Source organism: Suncus etruscus, chromosome 12, assembly GCF_024139225.1.
Source record: "Suncus etruscus isolate mSunEtr1 chromosome 12, mSunEtr1.pri.cur, whole genome shotgun sequence".
NCBI classification, from domain to species: Eukaryota; Metazoa; Chordata; class Mammalia; order Eulipotyphla; family Soricidae; genus Suncus; species Suncus etruscus.
In genome coordinates, this window is record NC_064859.1 from 48,787,127 (window position 1) to 48,804,664 (window position 17,538).

A 17,538-nucleotide genomic window follows, 5' to 3' on the forward strand; every position below is an offset into this window, starting at 1 on the left:
TTAAACTGAGAAGCTTCTGCACCTTAAAGAAAACGGTGACTAGGACACAAAGGCTACGCATGGGGTGGGAGAAACTGTTCATCTAATACTCATCTGATAAAGGGTTAATATCTAAGTTGTACAAAGTATTGACAGAACTTACCAAGAAAATAAAATAACTAACCTTATCAAAAATGGGAAGAAGAAATGAACAGATATTTCCTCAAAAATAAATATAAATTGCATAAAACACATGAAAAAAATGCTCCACATTACTAATCATCAGGGAGATGCAAAGCAAAATAATGATGTATCATTTCACACTGCATAAATTGACACACATCACAAAGAACAAGAAGAATCATCGTCTGTGAGGATGTGGGGAGGAAGGAAATTTCTCTCATTGGTGGTAATGCTATCTAGTCTAGCCTTTCTGAAAAACAATATGGATATTCCTCAAAGAACTGGAAATCGAGCTCCCTTATGATACAGCAACACCACTCCAATACAAAAATATCCTCTGTGTGCCTATGGTCATTGTAGTTATATTTACAAAAGCCAGAATCTGGAAACAACCCAGATATCATACAACAGATTATTGGCTGAGGAAACTGTGGTAAATAAATATACACAATGGAATATTCTGATGCTGTTAGGAAAAATGAAGTCATTAAATTTGCCTATACATGCATAGACATGAATACTCTTATGCTGAGTAAAATAAGTCAAAGGGAGAGAGAAATACACTGAATAGTCTCACTCATCTGTGGGATTTAATACAAAAAAAAAAACTAAGCTTATTTTACCCAGAAAAAATATAAATGAGGGCCAAAGGGGCCAGTCCATGACATGAAGCTTACCACAAAGAGTGGTGAATGCAGTTAAAGAAATAACTATGTTAGGGGGCTGGAGAGAAAACACAGCGGTAAGGCATTGCCTCACATACAGTTGACCCAGGACAGACCTCGGTTCGATCCTGGCATCTCATATGATCCCCTGAACTTGCAAGTGCAGAGCCAGGAGTAACCCCTGAGTGCTGCCAAGTGTGGCCCCAAAAAAACACACACAAAAACAGAGGGAAGAGGGAGGAAGGAAGGAAGGGAGGGAGGGAGGGAGGAAGGGAGGGAGGGAGGGAGGGAGGGAGGAAGGAAGGAAGAAAGAGAAAGAAAGATGAAAGAAAAAGAAAGAAGAAAGAAGAAAGAAAGATGAAAGAAAGAAAGAAGAAAGAAAGAAAGAAAGAAAGAAGGAAGGAAGGAAGAAAGGAGGAAGAAGAAAGAAAGAAAAAGAAAGAAAGAAAAAAGAAAGAAAGAAGGAAGGAAGAAAGGAAAAAGGAAGGAAGAAGAAATAAAGAAAGACAGAAAGAAGAAAGAAGGAAGGAAGAAGAAGAAGAAGAAGAAGAAGAAGAAAGAAAGAAAGAAAGAAAGAAAGAAAGAAAGAAAGAAAGAAAGAAAGAAAGAAAGAAAGAAAGAAAGAAAGAAAGAAAGAAAGAAAGAAAGAAAGAAAGAAAGAAAGAAAGAGAAAGAAAGAAGGAAGGAAGAAGGAAGGAAGAAGAAATAAAGACAGAAAGAAGAAAGAAGGAAGGAAGAAGGAAGGAAAAAGAAAGAAAGAAAGAAAGAAAGAAAGAAAGAAAGAAAGAAAGAAAGAAAGAAAGAAAGAAAAAGAGAAAGAAAGAAAGAAAGGGAAAAAGAAGGAAAGAAACAAAGAAAGAAAAAGAAAAAAGAACTGCATTAATAATAGTGAGAGAAATAGAATGCCTGTTTTCAAGATCAAGTGGGGAATTAGTGAAATAGGGGAGATTGGTGGAGGGAAAGCTGCACTGGTGAAGAGGTTTATATTTTATAACTGAAATATATAAAATATAATAAGTTATAGTTTATAACTGAAACCCAGGTATGAACATGTTTAGAATCATGATGTCTAAATAAAGATATTATTTAAAATAAAAGAAATCCCATTGGTTGTGGGAAATGTTAACTGGTGAAGGGATGGATATTCGACATTGTATTTTATGACTGAAATTAAATCATGAACAACTTTGCAATTGTGAAAAAAGAAAAAGAAAACCATATTATGACCCAACTTGTAACTACAGTGTTTAAATAAAGTCAACTTTAAAAAAAGAAACAAATATGCTTTCCAAAAATTTCTGTTATATTACATTTTCTTGGTAAATATTGGTAAATAAAGAAGTTACACTGAAATTTTACAATCTTTATTAGTATATAATAAAAACTTAACTAAAGTACAATAATATATACTGCTAAGTATAGCAAATTGTTCAGGAGTTAAAGTTTTAAAAATTCAATCTAAGTTTTCCTATAACATTAATTAGGCCATATTCTTTGTCTTGGATGGTATACTTCCCACCATTATCTCTCTTTTTCCAAGTTTTCGTGGTTCAGCAGAGTAAAATTTGCTTTCACTACTTTTTATAAGGCTATATTTAGGTCCTTGTACTTATTAAGTAATAAAGTTACTATGTTATTTCTTTATTATTACTTTGATCTATTTAAAAATTATTCATGGTTTTTAATACTTGCAGTATCATCACATTTTTGTAAGTACAAATTTTACAAAGATGAAAAGACTTGAAGTAAATATGAACTACTATTTTTTAAAATATGGTCAAGAATAATAATTTTAAGTAATGCAAACATTGACAGACATCAGGCCATTTTTCTTTTATCCATTTTAATGCCCCTGATAATATAATATTATGCATTAATTGATATCAAATTTCAGAACTGGTTTTATTATAACTCTAAGTATTATAAAACTCCTAATATCCCTGACTACATATTTTACACTTATAATTATTTTATGAGATATTAGAATTCAATACCTTAATGTATGATCCTGATGGTCTATTACAGCAAGTTTGCATTTGGTGGTTTGCACATAGGTAGTCATATTCCTTACTTTTTAAGTGAGGAGTCTGCGGAGTTAATCAATATTAAGGTACATGAACTCAATTCTCCTGATGACTGCTTTGAAAGTTAGCTAGTTAACAATATCTCTTCTAATAATTGATGACACATTGTATTAAGCTAACTAATAAAGAGACATATTTATTGAACTTCAACTTGGCAAAGAATTTAAGTCCTAAGATCCAAATATTCATCAGAAACCACCTGTTCTTCCACTTTCCTGGGCAAACCATTAATACGATGAAAATGTGGTTTCTGTAAAGGGGACAGAGCAATCAATTTAAAATGAAGCCTGAAGAATTAACCTCATATACATGATGTTATATTCAGCTTAATTAGGAGATCAGCCAGGATGCACACCATTTCATCTTTGTGAAAATATTCAAGACAGAACAGGAGGAAAAATAAATCCTAGGCAATCTAACGCAGCCAATAGAATTTAAAAGAAAAGGATGAAGAACAAAACCCCAAGCAAAACCATCCCTCAGAAAAAAAAAAAAGCCCCAAAGGTCACACAAGATATAAGCTGCCACTGGATTGTCATTGTAGCACTTTATTTTGGGAAATATATTTTAGCACATATATTTTGGGAAAGGAAATCCATACATTTAATACCTTCAAAAGATCAAAGAATTAGAGAGTAGATAGGGGGTACAACTGGCAGTGCTCAGGGGTTACTCCTGATTCTGTGCTCAGGAATCTTACTCCTAGTGAACTCAGAAAATCATATGCTATATTGGATATAGAATCTGTGTCAGCCACATGAGGTGAGTGCCAAACCTGCTGTCATCACTCCAGCCCAAGAGATGATAGATTTTTATGAAACACTTTGTTGATATTTTTCTCTTAATGTAAGTCCTGACCATGTAGTTCCAGGATAGTGAAGCATAAACTGAAGCAGGTATATATAGTGTCTGTGCATTGTAGTATCTGTCAATTAAGAAAGAATTTTCTACACTACTTTATATGACTAAGATGATTCAGCTAAAGGTATATATATATATATATTCCTGTTAAAATAGTCTTTTTATATCTAGTATCTCTACTGAAAGTAATAATGAAAAAAGGAGAACAAATTCAGTTAACAGTATAATCCCAGAATAGAAATATTACTATTTAGTTAGTAGTAATGAAATAATGTGTCTCTTCACTTAATAAATCCCAGAGTTTCTAGTATGCCTTCAACATTATCTCAAGATAAATTATTCAGAGAGATAGAGTATGTCCTAATATTTTAAAATTGTGATTGTTTTATATTTAACTGGGTGATTTATCTATTAGATTTCTAATATCAGATGACTGTATGCTGAAGATGCAAGCTATAGGCAAGGATGAATACTACACACTTACAAGGAAGGATGAAAGCATGTAATTCACTGACCTGGGGAAAAAACTGAAAGATAAAAAAAAAAAATGAATCCGCTTACAAACAGAGGATGGCATCACTTATATGTGGTATCTAGAATAACCTGCTGAAGAAATGCAATAGTCTGAAGGTGGATACTCAGATCAACCTCGGTCCCAGAATTTAGACAGCAATTGCAAACAAATAGAGTGAAGGGCATAAGGTACTGGCGAAAATTAACAAGAAATAAATCATCTAACTTCATCATAAAATGGGGAGAAAAAATAAAGTCATTTCCTCAAAGAAATATAATGATTAAAAGACACATGAAAAAATTCTCCACACCACTAATTATCAGAAAGATAGATGCAAATCAAAATATCAATGAAGTATAGTCTCACAACACAAAGACTGGCACACATCACAAAGAACAAGAACAATCAGTGCTGGCTTGGAAGTGTGGGAATGTAATCTAGTCGAACCTTTCTGGAAAACAATCTGAGTATTCCTCAAAGAAATAGAAATTGAGCTTCTTTATGATCCAGCAATACTAATCATAGGGATATACGCTAGGAACACAGTGTAAAAATTCCCTTTGTACTCTTATGATCATTGCAGCACTATTTAAAATGAACAGGATTAAAAAGTAACCCAGGTGTCCAACAGTATATGAGTGGATAATAAACAGTGGTACATTTACACAATGGAACATTGTACAGTCATTAGGAAAAATAAAGTCTTGACATTTGATTGCATCTGAATGGACATGGAGATTATTATGATGAGTGAATTGAATTAGGAGGGTGACAAACATAAAATTATCTCAGTCATCTGTGGGATATAAGGGGGGGAGACAGTGTGGGGATGATATCCAGAGACAATAGAGGTAAGGATTAGGAGAAAATTAGTATCAAAAAAGAAAATAGAATGAGTGAGTGAGTGAGTGAGTGAGTGAGTGAGTGAGTGAGTGAGTGAGTGAGTGAATGAGTGAGTAAAAGAGAGAAAGGGAGAGAGAAGAATTAAAATGTCTGTCCCAAAAGCAGGCAAGAGAGAGTGGTTGTGAGTGAAAAGGTCATTAGGGAGGGTGAGAGGGAAACTATTGACATAGATGGCAAAAATGCAGATAGTGTAAGTTGTACATTACATGACTGTAACTTTATCTGTGAAAAAAATAAACTGGATTATGACAAACCTTGTAATCAAGATGTTCAAATAAAAAATTCAGAAAAATATATCAATTCTAATAAAAGGGTTCCACGTTAAAATAGCAATGAGAGGGAGTGATACGGGAGGTAAACTGAGGATATTAGTGGAGGGAATTTGACACTAGTGGGAATCAGTGCTGGAACACTGTATGCTTGAAATTCAACTATGAATAACTCTATAAATCATTGTGCTCTAATAATAAAATTGTTTTGATGTTCTGTAAATACAGAAATATATAAAAAGAATAGAATCCCTATCATTAGACAGTTCACTGTCAAATGGAGGATGCAGAGAAATGAACAAACAAGTTCAATGTTAAGTTCAATAAAGACAATTTAGGAGAAAAAAGGAAAAGTTACTAGTTAACAGAGAGCTGTGCTTTTCTGTTGATGGTCAAGTGTGACTTCTTTGATTAGCTGTCCTTGACATTTTAATTTTAATTGAGACAATAGGATACACTACCACAGTCCGTTACATTTTTGCCTCATTGACTCCATATTTGTACATGGGTTTGTTCCCAGCAGTTTTCTTTGTTTCCACACTTTGTCTGTAGTCTGTATATGAGTGAATTAATATAATATATGTCTTTCTCCTGATTTAACTCATTTAATATGATTCATCTACCCATTTACTCTATTGGGTATATATAATATATGTAAATATATGAATATATATAAGTTTAACCATTTGTCTATAATATGACACTGGTTATTTCATATTCTGCAAATAGAAAATAGTGCTTCAGTAAACAAAATTTCACATATGCAATGAACATCAATTTAAATTATTGTTCTCAAATTACTTTTATTAATACCTAGGAATAGAATTATTGGATCTTATGGTAGATCAATTTTTAAGGTATTTTTGAATGGCTCCCATGTTGTTTTATAGATTCTATACTAATAGACATGCCCACCAATAGTATGAATGGTTTACATTTTCTTCATGCTGCTACTAGTACATTTTCTTGGAAATTTTTATTAGTCATTTCTGTGATTCAACTGCTAATTAAAGGCTCTTGCTTTCTTGATTACTTTTTGTCACGTTAATTTTTCCATAAATGGCAATGGGTACCTTTATCTTTTCTTATAATTCTGCTAATATTTACTTAACATGCTATTCCTTGTTTGATGTAGACATCTCAATAATTATTATATCCTCTTAGTGGTTTTCTCCCTTAATATTTATATAATGTAATTTTCTTCTTCTTGTTACCTTTATTGATGAAAGTATAGTTTATCTGACAGAATCATTCCTATGGCCCCCTTTCTACTGGAATAATTTATTCATTAATATGATTATTTTTACTTTTATTTGTGTTTATCTTTATAGCTTGAGTCTATTAAAGACAATAGAAAGTTTAGTTTTATTGATATATGCAATCTGTAATTTTGTGACATTTAATGGGTAAGCTCAATCCATTCACACATATTAAAATCATCTTAAAATTACAATATTTGTGGATTCTTGATGTTCTTGGTTGTATTTGTTATTTTGTTTTTTAAATAATTTATTTTTTAAACATTGTGATTACAAACATAATTGTAGTTGGGTTTCAGTCATAAAAAGAACACCCCCCTTCACCTTGCAACCTTCCCATCACCAATACCCACATAGCTTCCTTCCCCATCCCCTGCCTGTATTCAGGACAGCCTTAATTGTTACTTTATAATTAACTTTTGGGGAAAGAATGGACTTGGCCACATCCAGCTGTGGTTGGGGTCTACTCCCTGGTCTTTGCTAAAGGGAAATTCATGAATATTCATGGCCTTGTGGTTGACTACTTACAAGGCAAATTCCTTAAACTCTGTACTGTCTTTAAACTCCCATTTTATGATCATATTTTGTTATACTTTGGCACTTGTCTTTTGTGTAGTGATCTTGTTTTTTGCCTCTTTGTTAAGCATTTTGTATATTAGGTTCTAAACTTATATCGTGTTTTAAAGTAAAACCAAGCATATTCTGAGCTTATCCATAATATTCATAATTATTATCCTACTACTTAATATTTTAAGCATTTTAGGTATTTTGTTACATGAAAGTGACATGTACTCTTTATGAAAGCTTGCTAAGTACTTTTTAGAGCTTCCTTTTAGTGAAGAAAGTTTCCTTTTAGCTGTTGTTTGAATAACTTTATTTTTCAAATCATACTTCTGACATAGTAATATGTCAGAATATACATATTAGACAATTCTTGATTGAAAAAATACTTGGCATTCACTATGCCTCTCCCTTCTGTATTTTGAGAATTACACAAAATTATGGCACATCACCTTCAAACTGCCCATAAACCTCGATCTCTGAAGTTGGCCATTTGTAAGGCAACTGCTTTAAAGTTTGTATTTTCTGTGACTTCAGGTTTTTTAGTTTAAACTTGTTAGTTCATCACTGTAATCTTTATATTATCTTTTTTTGTTTTAATACATTCCTTCATACTTTGTCTACATTATTTCTCATTCATGATTTATTTACTTCACTAAACGTCATTGAAACTCTTTTAAGACTTCTTTTGATGACAGATGTGAAATTATGAAGAACATTCAGTGCATTTGGTGGCATTAAAAAAAGCCATGGGGTAAACAACAATCATGAGACATTATGATGGCAGGCTGGGGTGGATATGAATATGGTATGGGATAAACTCTGGGAACATTGGTGGAAGGAGGTTGACAATGGTGATGGGATTAATACTAAAAGATTGTATGTCTAAAACTTAACTATAAATAACCTATAAATCACAATTATTTAAATAAAAATAATTTGAAAATACTTTTTATTAATATTTATAGTTGTGCTACATTAGTTCTTGAAGGCTATTGTCTAAATGTTGAAGCTCAGTGAGCATTTTTTCTCTCTACTATATCTGGCTCCATAGGAGTTTACATGGATTCTGGGATGTGGTGCTTAAACAGACCTGAGAAACTGATGAGGCCCTGCAACTGTGAGTTCCAGATGCAACAAGTCACATTTCTGAAAATAGTTGAGGTTTGAGAGTCCCTAGATTTTGAACCTGTCTGCAGTGCCAGAGTTGAGGAGGCCTGGTGAGACTGGGGAAATTCAGTTATGTGTGCTTAACTGTGCTTGACCTGGTGGCTGTAATTTTGCATTCCAACATTACCAATGACTGGAATATCTTGTTCACAAGTGACTGGCATAGCAATGTTGCCAAGGTCAAGCAGACATTTGATTGTGACAAAGTACAATAGTGAGTACTGCATGTTCTGATACAAAATGCAAAGTGCTAACAGAAGCCTTTCTGATTAAAATCAATAGTGAATTATACTTTTTTTCTTTCTTCAGGAGCACATTTCTTTTTTGGACAAAGAGGCATATCTGGCTGTGCTAAGGGCTTCTCGTAGTTCTATGCTGCAGAATCTATCCTGGTGAAGCTTGGAGTATCATATGGGATGTGTTTTCTAGAATTGGAATACAGAGTTGACCACTTCCAAGGCAAACACTTTATTTCTGTTTTATTTCTCTGACCCTTGATTCACACTCTTGACTGTGACTTGGAATTTTGTAATCTCAGATCACTAGCTACTGCTGACATGTCAGGGTCAAGTAGACCAGTATGAGCTATTAGAAGCCAGTGCAAACAAGTGAGCTAAATTTTGGTACATAAATTAAGCGCTTAAATGCCCTTTGGTTTGGAGCTACTACTTAATTTCCACATAAACTAATAGGATCAATATTGAGATATATTTTAACATTCTAAGAAATATCAAGAAGCTATATTTTATTTGTTGTTGTTTTGTTTTGTTTTGTTTTTAGAACACACATAGAGGTGCTCAGAAGTTACCTCTGAGCTTCATTTGGGAATTATTTCTCATGTGTCCAGGAACTATTTGGGTTGCCGGAGTTGTAACTTGGTTAGGGCATGTGCAAGACAATTATACTCCTGATTGAACTATCACTATAGTCCCTTAAATATTTTTAATGTTTCATTGTAGCACTGTAATTTTCAAGTTTTTCAGTTCTCAGAAATTAAATGTTTGAATACCAATCTCACCACCAAGTGTGAACTTCCCTTCACCAATGTCCCTAGTTTCCCTCCTACCACCCTAGCCTGCCACCTTGCAAGTCCTTGCAAGCAGAAACAGATATACTTCATATTGTCTGACAACATAAAGGCAAATGGAATTATTAAAACTTAGATCACTAAAGATCAATATGTAAAAGTTATTATATCTCTCAATAGTGTTACTAAAGGCTTTTTGTAAGGATATCTGGCTTTGGTTGGTGCTAGTTTAGTCTTTTGTGTTACTATTTAGGCACTTTAAGTTAGTGGTCTTCTATGCAACCTTGCCATCAGATTGGCTGTGATCATAGTAGGCTGACACTACTATGAAATTTTGAGGTACTATACATTGGCATGAGGTCATAAACTCTAGGGATGAAATAAATTTGGTGGTGTAGAAGCTTCATAAAGTTAGGTTAAGGTCTTTTTGTTGGAGGAGTTGGGTGTGGCTGTGAGATGCTCTGCCTTCTGGCAGGAAGGGGAATCTGCCCACTACCATTCAAAGAAGGTCCCAAAATTATCAGCCCAGACAAATCTACTGCTCCCATTCCTAGAACATACCAGAGTTTTTAGCCCATAGAAGATTTAGCTTTTCATCATTTTTTAAATTCAATTGTTTAGGTTGGCCACTTCTATAGAAGAGTATTGGATATGACTTTGGGCTGCTATGCCTTCACTCAGAAAAAGAAAACTGTCTGCCACCAACAAGGCCCCAGATTTAGCAGCCCAGACATGTCTATCTTGGAAGAATCATTGGCTGTCATTTTCTTTTGGAGCCTGATTAGTTTTTGATCTCAGAATTGCTGATTTGTTTTATTTTTGTTTATTTTTGATAATACTGATAAAATATGAAAAATTCATGCTGTTAACAGATATCGAAGTTTTTGCTATGGATATAGAGAAATAAAACAAATCAAAATAATTGGTTAATTCAGTCATGCATTACAAAGCATATGGGTTTCTTGTCACACAGCAGTGATGGTGGCACAAGACAATTTTGTGAACACTTATTTAAAAGATAAATTGTGCTCAGGTCTGGAGTATTAGTACAGGGTTCAGAAAGTGTGATTTTCAGGAGGTGAATCTGGTTTTGATCCATGGCATTTTCTATGGTTCCCTGAGCATCAGGTTGGTGCATAATCAACTGTAGATTCACATCATAAAAATATATATATTCAGAATTTTTCTAAGTGACTGATAAAATTAATCATCTTAGTTTACAATGCATTAAAGAACTCAACATAGTCATATGTAATTCAGTGAAAATCAGTTATCAGAAGCTTTGGCTACAACATTATGATTTGGTTAAGTAAAAGGGCACAGTGTTATTTCTTATTTCAGGTTATTAAATAAAGACATTTCCATTAAAGAACAATAATTACTAAACGTGACCATATTTATTATTTACAGTAACAAAAGGATCAAAAATTTCATATTTTTGGAAAAAGACATCTTATGTGTGAATATATTTAATTTTATAAAGAAAAACCCTACAAGTTCTAATTCCAACCTATAATTGTGATAAATTATGGTTGCAATTTAATTTTAGCAAAATTTTATTACTATACATTTAATTCTATCATTTATTTTTATTTATGAAATAATTATCTACCCCCCTTTTGCTTGTTTACTTTTCTAGCACAAATGACAATTTTGGTATTTAGGTCTCCTAAATTGATCTAATATATTTGCCTTTATCCTACCTTCTAGATTTTCTTAACATATTGTAAAATCTTACCATTGTTCTGTTGTTTTAACTGTCATAAATTTCAAATGATATTTTTATCTGAATAATTTAGTAATGTTCTTTTATGCAGTTCTTGTAATATATCATTATGATATGAATACAAATTTATTTATTTTATATGCTTGTCTATTTAAATTTTTAATAATCCTATACCATGCATGTTAGTTCTTCCTATTTATTTTGTTGGATAGCTAAATATAAGCTCAAGCTAACATATAAAATCTGCTGTCTAGAAAACTTAAATAATAAATGATAGGGTGGAGAGATAGAATGCATGGTAAAGATATCTATTTTTTGAAAGTTTTCCAATTTTAATAGATTTTTTATGATATTGTATCTCTTCAGAATCTGTCTTCTAGACTTCATCCTGGATAAATATAGAATAACTTCAATGTCATAGAAGTAGTCTGTTATAACTCATTATTCACTTCATTTTAAGTTTTCATTTTATTTCTGTGGATTTTGTTTATAATTCTATGTATTTATGTTCAATTTTCTGCTGCACTATGTATATAGTGAGTTTCCACATGTAAAATAGTTTCTGAGTGGCCAGAGAGATAGGAAAGTGGATGACTTACCTGAGGCTCAGTCTTTGGCACTTAGACTGTCCCCTGAGCACTGGCAGAGTGACCCTTGAGTGCTTGAACTAGGAGTAAGCCCTGAACATAGACAAATATGTTTCTAAATTTATGCATGTCCTTTTTTGAAAATATGTTTTAATTAAATAAATGGAATAATTTAACTAAGAATTTAAGTAACACACATGAAAATGGGTGAATAAATATGGTTATCATAAATCTGTCTGATGACAGGTTTATTTTACTAACTATATTGTTCTAAGCCAAAGTTTTATTCTTATATTTCTTATTATTCTATGTCATAAAATCCCACGTGATTTAATCGTTAATCATAAAAACTTCCTTTCCCTTGCCAATCTTTTCTGGAGACACTAATTTCTCTGTTAAATCACAAAGTGTTACTCTTATCTAATGTTATTTATTAATATTCTACAAAGCATGTTTCCTGTGCATTCACTTTGCATATTGACCACAATGCTACTTCAAATTTTATTTTCTCAGTCCACATGGTGTATATATATATACATATATATATATATACATGTATTCCCCTTGACTGTTACAACAGTAAAATCTGCATGAAAATAAAAAATGCATTTCAATCTTCAATTCATTACATTTAAATTTCAGCCTAGATATAGTACATTTTACCACTGCATTTTAATAAGTATAAAGAATAATCAAGCTATGTAGTAAATCAAATGATCTTTTCAGTTTAAAAATATTACTATTTTACTTCTGAAAGTAATCTTTAAATGACTGAAAGAAATCCATTTCCATGCCTTTTAGTACAATCCCACTTCACTCAGCTTTATAGCAGTGCCTGGGCTGTTAGAATGCCTAAAATGACAGTGAAAATATCCAAAGGCAAAAATACATTGTATGAGAAAGGAATCCAGGATTTCTGGCTAACATAATGGCTTTTTATTTTTCCTCCCACTGACTAAAAGGCAAAAACCACTTTGAGATCTGACAAAATTATAACAACAGTTTTCATTAAAAACACATTCATGTCAACATTGAGTAAGCTCCCATCGATTATCATGGTGCATTATGTATGTGCAGAAGAAGGAAATGAAAAACAGAAGAGGTAAGGCACCTAGCCATTACAGTTAAAAGAGTTCATCATTTCCACAACAAAATCATAAAAGGATTTTACTTACATGATTTACTACTACTTTATTGGAGAAAGTTTTGTTTTCAGTCTTTACAACCAGTGTGTTGACACAGAAAATATTTTTTATTCTTGTCAAAAGTTTAGAGATGCTGTACATAGCTCTTATAAACATAGAATAGGTAAGAATAGACTTCATCCTTTGAAAGTTCCAAGAGAATAAATAAAACAAGATTTGGTTTGAAACCTACTGTCAATTATTTCACCTTCCAATGTATATCTTAAAGTTTTATTTCAAGAGCATTGATATGAGAATTTTATCCTATTGTTTCTATTTTACAAGACATAACATTATTGACCTTGAAAGCAAAATTCTCAAACTCTATTTTCAAATTCTAGCACATTCTTTCAGTTCTTGAGCCAAATCTTTATTATTACATTTACATTGAACCAGATAGCTACTATACCTATGAGTTATACATTATTTTCTTTATTCAAATTGAGTATCCTTTTTCTAGTCACTGTTTATTTCTATGTCGGCTAACTTGTTAAAATAAATACTCAGAGAAGGTAGTCACTGGAATTTTACTTTCATTAAAATCATTTCCTATTTTCTTTGAAATTTTATTTTCAGGATATTGATAAATATTTAAATAAAAGCATGTGGTGGGGACCGGAGAGATAGCATGGAGGTAAGGCGTTTGCAGAAGGATGGTGGTTCGAATCCCGGCATCCCATATGGTCCCCCGAGCCTGCCAGGGGTGATTTCTGAGCATAGAGCCAGAAGTAAACCCTGTGCGGCTGCGGGTGTGACCCAAAAAAAAAAAAAAGAAAAAACAAAAAACAAAACAAAACAAAAGAGGAGCATGTGGTGATGCGATAAATTTCATGATGGAAATGATAAAAGTCACATATACATACATACATACATAATATGTGTATATGTATATATATTTATATATATATGGTGGGGAGTAAAGTAATTCATGATTACTATTTCCTATTGTTTATATTCTACCTATTTTTGGTTTTGTTTTGGGGGTTCGCACACCGGTACGCTAAGGCTCTGTGATCTGAATTCATTCCTGGCAGACCTGGGGGGACCATATGAGGTGCCGAGAATAGAACCGAGTCTGTCTGGGGTTGTCCGCATGCAAGGCAAACACCCTACTGCTACGCTATTGCTCTGCCCCATGCTACCTGTTTTTATTATCATATCAACATGTGGATTAGGTAGGAAAACTTGACTGTACTTTTCAACTTTATTTAGTGTTTTGGGCTTTTTGTTTTGTTTCTTTTTTGTTTTATTTGTTTTTTGTTTTTTTGTTTTGTTTTGTTTGTTTTTGGGACACACCTAGTGACATTCAGGGGTTATTCCTCGCTCTGCACTCAGAAATCGCTCCTGGTTTGGGGGACCATAATGGTATGCCCCTGGAACGAATCGAGGTCCATCCTGGGATCAGCTGCATGAAAGGCAAACTCCCTACATCTGCACTACCAACTCCTCTCCAACATCATATAGTTTCAAAAAAAAAAAAAAAAAAAAGTGCAAGTGAGCTAACTCACTTGAAGTGGGAGTGGTACTACTTAGATTCATACATCAAACAAAAAATTTCTTTCCAGTTTAGTCTTGGGGAGTTTTTTTATTTAAGTAGCAAGAAGTTTAGACTGAAGCAATTTTCTTAATTCTGTCATTTCTTTTTTTCTTTATAACTCTTAGAAGCCACTACTGACATATAATTTATTGGTTATGAATAGAGTTTGGTATCACCTTGTATAAATAAAATAGTAAGAAGTAATCTAGTTTTCTTGAAATATATAGAAGAATCTAAAGAAGTTAATAAGGTATTTGAATATATTTATTCTGAGAGAGGATCCAGGTGCTATTTAACATACTTCTACCAGTAGGGTACAAAAGTCCATGAAATAAACATCTTCATCAAAAATAGATTTTTTGGCTAAATTAACATTGAAATTTGAAGGAAGATACAGAGATTTATGGGCATGCAACAACATAGAAAATTCATAGCACTGATACCAATTTTACAAGAAGCATTAAATAAGCCTCTTATTTTGTTTTTGTTTGTCTATTTGTTTTAGGATCACACATAACAGTTTTCAGGGCATATTTCTGATTCTGTGCTCAGGGGTATTTCTTGATGGGTCTCTTAGACCATATGTGGTGATAAAGATTAAACATTGAACCCAGGTCAGAAGGGAGCATTGCAAGCCCCCTTTCTGCTGTATTATCTCTCTGACACTAAAAGAGCTTTAAAAGATAGGACAAACTTCCCAACTTGTGGCATTGAGCATGACTCGTCACTCATAGTTTCTTACAGTTTGTCCTCTACTAGACAAAGAAAGGTGGTTTGCTAAGGGATTCTAGCTTGCTAAGGGATTTTATGCATTTTTCAAGAACAAATCAACATTTAATTTAGTATGATATGTTTTCTATGTCTAATCAGTTTTTTACATTCAATTATTGCAATATTTTACTCAGTAATGAATAGACTTAAGTAGTACCTACAATATAAAATCTTCTAATAAAAAAAACTATATCACCTATCTTAGGGTAAATCACAATTTAAATTTCCCCTACAAACGTTTTTGTAATTTTATTTATTTTTACTAAATTTTTTGCTGTTCGTGTTAGTTCTAATTATATTAGCACTAAACACTTTTTATTTATGACATATGGAGACATTATATTATCACAATAAAATCCGAGTACACAATAAAATTTAATGCAATATATTTTAGATGTCGGGAGTTTAAAACTTAGTTATGTAAATGGGACATTATATTATATTCATTAATGTATTTGAATGTATTTTACCATAAATTATAAACCATACAGCAATCATCATAAATCAAATTTTACTGATTTATTTTTATAATTTTATTTTTCTTCCTTTAATTTTTCTGGTGGAAAGCAATATAAAAATACAGTTGTTATATACCTGTCAAGTGAGCAGTGGGGTAGTGAGAGGGAACCTGGGGACTCAATATAGAGAAGTATTGCACTGTGTATTGGGATTGGAACATTGTGTTTGAATTATTCCTGGTTGTCCTCAGGGGACCATATAGGATACTTAAAATAAAACTGGGTTGGCCACATGCAAGACAAGTGCTGTACTACTGCTCCAGCTCTGCTTTACTCTTTTTGTCCATTTTTCTTTTAATTTCTTTCTTTTCTTTTTTTATTTTTAATAAATTAATTCCCATCTACCAGAAAACAAATTTATTATGACAGCTGTAAATTATGTGATACGTGTGCTTTAAATAAAATAATTTATACAAAAATAAAGAATAGTTCAAGTATCTTATAAATCTTATAAGGAATCTTATAAATCTTATAGGGAAAATTGATTAATTTTACATGAAAATATGTACATTCCTAGTGTCTGTTACTATGACTTAATATTGAATAATTCAGCAAAAGATACATACCTTCCAGTGCTCCATAGAGAGGGAGAGGTCAGAAAATTTGTATCACATAGATTTTCCAGCCACTGCCCAAAGACTATAATTGAAATTAGCCTGAAATGAGCACAGAAGTTGGAGACCATTAATAACCTCTAGGATACCTAGGAAGGGTTTATGAAGAGTTCCTATGTCTTCAGACCATTGAATAGAACTTCAAAAATGCTATTCTGTCCTACTCAGTTTAGCAGCACACGTACTAAAATTGGAACGATACAGAGAAGATTAGCATGGCCCCTGCGCAAGGATGACATTCAAAAATGCTATTCTATTTTGCTTGGCTAGTTGGCAGTGGAGAGAACCAAGGAGGAAGATTTTTAGAGACATCTAACTGTTAGCGCTAGTCTGATTGGTGAAGTTTATTTTCTATACAAAGCTAATAGTTCAAGATGGGTAGATTACTCTGATTTAATGAGCAGAAATCAATGAAGTACACTCCAATTGAGTAAAGACATGAAACAACAAAGACCAGAGCAGAGAAAATAAGTGAAACATAAAGTAGAAAGATAATTGGTACATCAGTGTTGTTTAAGGAGTTAAATATCCATAGAACGGAGCCAATAGAACTGAAATAGTGAGACCTAAACCTTAACAACTGAGGTTAAAAAAGTACTTGTCAAGATATCAGGCTGGGGAGTAGGAGTAAAGGAGGGAAACACTGTTAACATTTATGGAAGAAAGGTTGACTCTTGTGGTGGGATCTATGCTGGAACACTCTATATCTAAAACTCAGCTATAAAATCTTTGCAAATCATTGTGCTTTAATAAAGTTTTACAAAAAATAATTACAAATCTTATTAGTTAATATTTATTTACTTTTAATTTTTGAGCTTATTTTTAAATGGTACAGCTGGTGCTCTTTAAGCAAGTGTAAGGAAAAATAATTCAAGTTAAAAATTTGATAAATGAAAGAATTGACAAATTATAAGAAATGCAAAGAACCTTAAGAAACTACTCTGAGGATCTGTGCACTGAGATAACATCAAAACACAAAGTAAATTTTAAAGAAAACACAGGTTACTAAGAATTAACTATATGGAAACAAAAATTTGATTAATTTCTAGCTCAGACATTAAATTACTAACCATAAACACCCCCACAATCATAGCATAATTTTGAGGAGGAAATGACACAATTAAAG

The 17,538-nt window shown here is 32.5% G+C and overlaps 1 non-coding gene across 1 annotated transcript; it reads left to right on the top strand.

The window, feature by feature from the left end:
* Positions 1 to 16,569: 16,569 nt before the first annotated feature.
* Positions 16,570 to 16,672, top strand: LOC126025227 (U6 spliceosomal RNA). The gene has a single exon (XR_007501269.1). It is a non-coding gene; the product is annotated as a U6 spliceosomal RNA (small nuclear RNA).
* Positions 16,673 to 17,538: the final 866 nt, after the last annotated feature.